Raw genomic sequence first — 7105 nt, 5'->3', positions numbered from 1 at the left:
TATGCGTAGTTCTCGAGATATATCAAGATATTTAAAAGTTCCGAAGCCGCACCAACATAATAGAGATACAGAAACACCGTGGCCCCTTTCTTTGAGATAACTCTGCACTTGTGCGAGCCGCAAATGCCACTTCCAGCTTAGCTGTGCAGAAGAAGAACAACAAGAAGAAGAAATATCTCGAAATATGTCCGTCAGGCCCCTTCCCTTGAGATAAATCAGCAAATATCTCGGAAACGAAGCGAGCTATGGCATAATGTTAAGAGACCTTTTTTGTAGAGAATTAAGTTTCCTACTTTTTATGTTCTATGATAGTTTTTGATCAGATGCGTAGTTCTCGAGATATATCAAGATATTTAAAAGTTCCGAAGCCGCACCAACATAATAGAGATACAGAAACACCGTGGCCCCTTTCTTTGAGATAACTCTGCACTAGTGCGAGCCGCAAATGGCACTTCCAGCTTAGCTGTGCAGAAGAAGAACAACAAGAAGAAGAAATATCTCGAAATATGTCCGTCAGGCCCCTTCCCTTGAGATAAATCTGCAAATATCTCGGAAACGAAGCGAGCTATGGCAAAATGTTAAGAGACCTTTTTTGTAGAGAATTATGTTTCCTACAAGCTATGTTCTATGGTATTTTTTGATCAGAAGCGTAGTTTTCGAGATATATCGAGATATTTAAAAGTTCCGAAGCCGCACCAACATAATAGAGATACAGAAACATGTGGCCCCTTTCTTTGAGATAACTCTGCACTATTGCGAGCTGCAAATGCCACTTCCAGCTTAGCTGTGCAGAAGAAGAACAACAAGAAGGAGAAATATCTCGAAATATGTCCGTCAGGCCCCTTCCCTTGAGATAAATCTGCAAATATCTCGGAAACGAAGCGAGCTATGGCAAAATGTTAAGAGACCTTATTTGTAGAGAATTAAGTTTCCTACTTTTTATGTTCTATGATATTTTTTGATCAGATGCGTAGTTCTCGAGATATATCGAGATATTTAAAAGTTCCGAAGCCGCACCAACATAATAGAGATACAGAAACACCGTGGCCCCTTTCTTTGAGATAACTCTGCACTATTGCGAGCTGCAAATGCCACTTCCAGCTTAGCTGTGCAGAAGAAGAACAACAAGAAGAAGAAATATCTCGAAATATGTCCGTCAGGCCCCTTCCCTTGAGATAAATCTGCAACTATCTCGGAAACGAAGCGAGCTATGGCAAAATGTTAAGAGACCTTTTTTGTAGAGAATTATGTTTCCTACAAGCTATGTTCTATGATATTTTTTGATCAGATGCGTAGTTCTCGAGATATATCAAGATATTTAAAAGCTTCGAAGCTGCACCAACATAATAGAGGTACAGAAACACCGTGGCCCCTTTCTTTGAGATAACTCTGCACTATTGCGAGCTGCAAATGCCACTTCCAGCTTAGCTGTGCAGAAGGAGAACAACAAGAAGAAGAAATATTTCGAAATATGTCCGTCAGGCCCCTTCCCTTGAGATAAATCTGCAAATATCTCGGAAACGAAGCGAGCTATGGCAAAATGTTAAGAGACCTTATTTGTAGAGAATTAAGTTTCCTACTTTTTATGTTCTATGATATTTTTTGATCAGGTGCGTAGTTCTCGAGATATATCAAGATATTTAAAAGCTTCGAAGCTGCACCAACATAATAGAGATACAGAAACACCGTGGCCCCTTTCTTTGAGATAACTCTGCACGATTGCGAGCTGGAAATGCCACTTCCAGTTTAGCTGTGCAGAAGAAGAACAACAAGAAGAAGAAATATCTCGAAATATGTCCATCAGGACCCTTCCCTTGAGATAAATCTGCAAATATCTCGGAAACGAAGCGAGCTATGGCAAAATGTTAAGAGACCTTTTTTGTAGAGAATTATGTTTCCTACAATTTATGTTCTATGATATTTTTTGATCAGATGCGTAGTTCTCGAGATATATCAAGATATTTAAAAGTTCCGAAGCCGCACCAACCTAATAGAGATAGAGAAACACCGTGGCCCCTTTCTTTGAGATAACTCTGCACTATTGCGAGCTGCAAATGCCACTTCCAGCTTAGCTGTGCAGAAGAAGAACAACAAGAAGAAGAAATATCTCGAAATATGTCCGTCAGGCCCCTTCCCTTGAGCTAAATCTGCAAATATCTCGGAAACAATGCGAGCTATGGCAAAATAGTAAGAGATCTTTTTTGTAGGAAATTAGGTTTCCTACTTTTTGTGTTCTATGATATTTTTTGATCAGATGCGTAGTTCTCGAGATATATCAAGATATTTAAAGGTTCCGAAGCCGCACAAACATAATAGAGATACAGAAACACCGTGGCCCCTTTCTTTGCGATAACTCTGCACTATTGCGAGCTGCAAATGCCACTTCCAGCTTAGCTGTGCAGAAGAAGAACAACAAGAAGAAGAAATATCTCGAAATATGTCCGTCAGGCCCCTTCCCTTGAGATAAATCTGCAACTATCTCGGAAACGAAGCGAGCTATGGCAAAATGTTAAGAGACCTTTTTTGTAGAGAATTATGTTTCCTACAAGCTATGTTCTATGGTATTTTTTGATCAGATGCGTAGTTCTCGAGATATATCGAGATATTTAAAAGTTCCGAAGCCGCACCAACATAATAGAGATACAGAAACACCGTGGCCCCTTTCTTTGAGATAACTCTGCACTATTGCGAGCTGCAAATGCCACTTCCAGCTTAGCTGTGCAGAAGAAGAACAACAAGAAGAAGAAATATCTCGAAATATGTCCGTCAGGCCCCTTCCCTTGAGATAAATCTGCAACTATCTCGGAAACGAAGCGAGCTATGGCAAAATGTTAAGAGACCTTTTTTGTAGAGAATTATGTTTCCTACAAGCTATGTTCTATGATATTTTTTGATCAGAAGCGTAGTTTTCGAGATATATCAAGATATTTAAAAGTTCCGAAGCCGCACCAACATAATAGAGATACAGAAACACCGTGGCCCCTTTCTTTGAGATAACTCTGCACTATTGCGAGCTGCAAATGCCACTTCCAGCTTAGCTGTGCAGAAGAAGAACAACAAGAAGAAGAAATATCTCGAAATATGTCCGTCAGGCCCCTTCCCTTGAGCTAAATCTGCAAATATCTCGGAAACAATGCGAGCTATGGCAAAATAGTAAGAGATCTTTTTTGTAGGAAATTAGGTTTCCTACTTTTTGTGTTCTATGATATTTTTTGATCAGATGCGTAGTTCTCGAGATATATCAAGATATTTAAAGGTTCCGAAGCCGCACAAACATAATAGAGATACAGAAACACCGTGGCCCCTTTCTTTGCGATAACTCTGCACTATTGCGAGCTGCAAATGCCACTTCCAGCTTAGCTGTGCAGAAGAAGAACAACAAGAAGAAGAAATATCTCGAAATATGTCCGTCAGGCCCCTTCCCTTGAGATAAATCTGCAACTATCTCGGAAACGAAGCGAGCTATGGCAAAATGTTAAGAGACCTTTTTTGTAGAGAATTATGTTTCCTACAAGCTATGTTCTATGGTATTTTTTGATCAGATGCGTAGTTCTCGAGATATATCGAGATATTTAAAAGTTCCGAAGCCGCACCAACATAATAGAGATACAGAAACACCGTGGCCCCTTTCTTTGAGATAACTCTGCACTATTGCGAGCTGCAAATGCCACTTCCAGCTTAGCTGTGCAGAAGAAGAACAACAAGAAGAAGAAATATCTCGAAATATGTCCGTCAGGCCCCTTCCCTTGAGATAAATCTGCAACTATCTCGGAAACGAAGCGAGCTATGGCAAAATGTTAAGAGACCTTTTTTGTAGAGAATTATGTTTCCTACAAGCTATGTTCTATGATATTTTTTGATCAGATGCGTAGTTCTCGAGATATATCAAGATATTTAAAAGCTTCGAAGCTGCACCAACATAATAGAGGTACAGAAACACCGTGGCCCCTTTCTTTGAGATAACTCTGCACTATTGCGAGCTGCAAATGCCACTTCCAGCTTAGCTGTGCAGAAGGAGAACAACAAGAAGAAGAAATATTTCGAAATATGTCCGTCAGGCCCCTTCCCTTGAGATAAATCTGCAAATATCTCGGAAACGAAGCGAGCTATGGCAAAATGTTAAGAGACCTTATTTGTAGAGAATTAAGTTTCCTACTTTTTATGTTCTATGATATTTTTTGATCAGGTGCGTAGTTCTCGAGATATATCAAGATATTTAAAAGCTTCGAAGCTGCACCAACATAATAGAGATACAGAAACACCGTGGCCCCTTTCTTTGAGATAACTCTGCACGATTGCGAGCTGGAAATGCCACTTCCAGTTTAGCTGTGCAGAAGAAGAACAACAAGAAGAAGAAATATCTCGAAATATGTCCATCAGGACCCTTCCCTTGAGATAAATCTGCAAATATCTCGGAAACGAAGCGAGCTATGGCAAAATGTTAAGAGACCTTTTTTGTAGAGAATTATGTTTCCTACAATTTATGTTCTATGATATTTTTTGATCAGATGCGTAGTTCTCGAGATATATCAAGATATTTAAAAGTTCCGAAGCCGCACCAACCTAATAGAGATAGAGAAACACCGTGGCCCCTTTCTTTGAGATAACTCTGCACTATTGTGAGCTGCAAATGCCACTTCCAGCTTAGCTGTGCAGAAGAAGAACAACAAGAAGAAGAAATATCTCGAAATATGTCCGTCAGGCCCCTTCCCTTGAGATAAATCTGCAAATATCTCGGAAACGAAGCGAGCTATGGCAAAATGTTAAGAGACCTTTTTTGTAGAGAATTAAGTTTCCTACTTTTTATGTTCTATGATATTTTTTGATCAGATGCGCAGTTCTCGAGATATATCAAGATATTTAAAAGTTCCGAAGCCGCAGCAACATAATAGAGATACAGAAACACCGTGGCCCCTTTCTTTGAGATAACTCTGCACTATTGCGAGCTGCAAATGCCACTTCCAGCTTAGCTGTGCAGAAGAAGAACAACAAGAAGAAGAAATATTTTGAAATATGTCCGTCAGGCCCCTTCCCTTGAGATAAATCTGCAACTATCTCGGAAACGAAGCGAACTATGGCAAAATGTTAAGAGACCTTTTTTGTAGAGAATTATGTTTCCTACAAGCTATGTTCTATGGTATTTTTTGATCAGAAGCGTAGTTTTCGAGATATATCGAGATATTTAAAAGTTCCGAAGCCGCACCAACATAATAGAGATACAGAAACATGTGGCCCCTTTCTTTGAGATAACTCTGCACTATTGTGAGCTGCAAATGCCACTTCCAGCTTAGCTGTGCAGAAGAAGAACAACAAGAAGAAGAAATATCTCGAAATATGTCCGTCAGGCCCCTTCCCTTGAGATAAATCTGCAAATATCTCGGAAACGAAGCGAGCTATGGCAAAATGTTAAGAGACCTTTTTTGTAGAGAATTAAGTTTCCTACTTTTTATGTTCTATGATATTTTTTGATCAGATGCGCAGTTCTCGAGATATATCAAGATATTTAAAAGTTCCGAAGCCGCAGCAACATAATAGAGATACAGAAACACCGTGGCCCCTTTCTTTGAGATAACTCTGCACTATTGCGAGCTGCAAATGCCACTTCCAGCTTAGCTGTGCAGAAGAAGAACAACAAGAAGAAGAAATATTTTGAAATATGTCCGTCAGGCCCCTTCCCTTGAGATAAATCTGCAACTATCTCGGAAACGAAGCGAGCTATGGCAAAATGTTAAGAGACCTTTTTTGTAGAGAATTATGTTTCCTACAAGCTATGTTCTATGATATTTTTTGATCAGATGCGTAGTTCTCGAGATATATCAAGATATTTAAAAGCTTCGAAGCTGCACCAACATAATAGAGGTACAGAAACACCGTGGCCCCTTTCTTTGAGATAACTCTGCACTATTGCGAGCTGCAAATGCCACTTCCAGCTTAGCTGTGCAGAAGGAGAACAACAAGAAGAAGAAATATTTCGAAATATGTCCGTCAGGCCCCTTCCCTTGAGATAAATCTGCAAATATCTCGGAAACGAAGCGAGCTATGGCAAAATGTTAAGAGACCTTATTTGTAGAGAATTAAGTTTCCTACTTTTTATGTTCTATGATATTTTTTGATCAGGTGCGTAGTTCTCGAGATATATCAAGATATTTAAAAGCTTCGAAGCTGCACCAACATAATAGAGATACAGAAACACCGTGGCCCCTTTCTTTGAGATAACTCTGCACGATTGCGAGCTGGAAATGCCACTTCCAGTTTAGCTGTGCAGAAGAAGAACAACAAGAAGAAGAAATATCTCGAAATATGTCCATCAGGACCCTTCCCTTGAGATAAATCTGCAAATATCTCGGAAACGAAGCGAGTTATGGCAAAATGTTAAGAGACCTTTTTTGTAGAGAATTATGTTTCCTACAATTTATGTTCTATGATATTTTTTGATCAGATGCGTAGTTCTCGAGATATATCAAGATATTTAAAAGTTCCGAAGCCGCACCAACCTAATAGAGATAGAGAAACACCGTGGCCCCTTTCTTTGAGATAACTCTGCACTATTGTGAGCTGCAAATGCCACTTCCAGCTTAGCTGTGCAGAAGAAGAACAACAAGAAGAAGAAATATCTCGAAATATGTCCGTCAGGCCCCTTCCCTTGAGATAAATCTGCAAATATCTCGGAAACGAAGCGAGCTATGGCAAAATGTTAAGAGATCTTTTTTGTAGAGAATTAAGTTTCCTACTTTTTATGTTCTATGATATTTTTTGATCAGATGCGCAGTTCTCGAGATATATCAAGATATTTAAAAGTTCCGAAGCCGCAGCAACATAATAGAGATACAGAAACACCGTGGCCCCTTTCTTTGAGATAACTCTGCACTATTGCGAGCTGCAAATGCCACTTCCAGCTTAGCTGTGCAGAAGAAGAACAACAAGAAGAAGAAATATTTTGAAATATGTCCGTCAGGCCCCTTCCCTTGAGATAAATCTGCAACTATCTCGGAAACGAAGCGAGCTATGGCAAAATGTTAAGAGACCTTTTTTGTAGAGAATTATGTTTCCTACAAGCTATGTTCTATGGTATTTTTTGATCAGAAGCGTAGTTTTCGAGATATAT

This window comes from Osmia lignaria, unplaced genomic scaffold, assembly GCF_051020975.1.
Source record: "Osmia lignaria lignaria isolate PbOS001 unplaced genomic scaffold, iyOsmLign1 scaffold0016, whole genome shotgun sequence".
NCBI classification, from domain to species: domain Eukaryota; kingdom Metazoa; phylum Arthropoda; class Insecta; order Hymenoptera; family Megachilidae; genus Osmia; species Osmia lignaria.
This window is presented reverse-complemented; position numbering follows the sequence as displayed.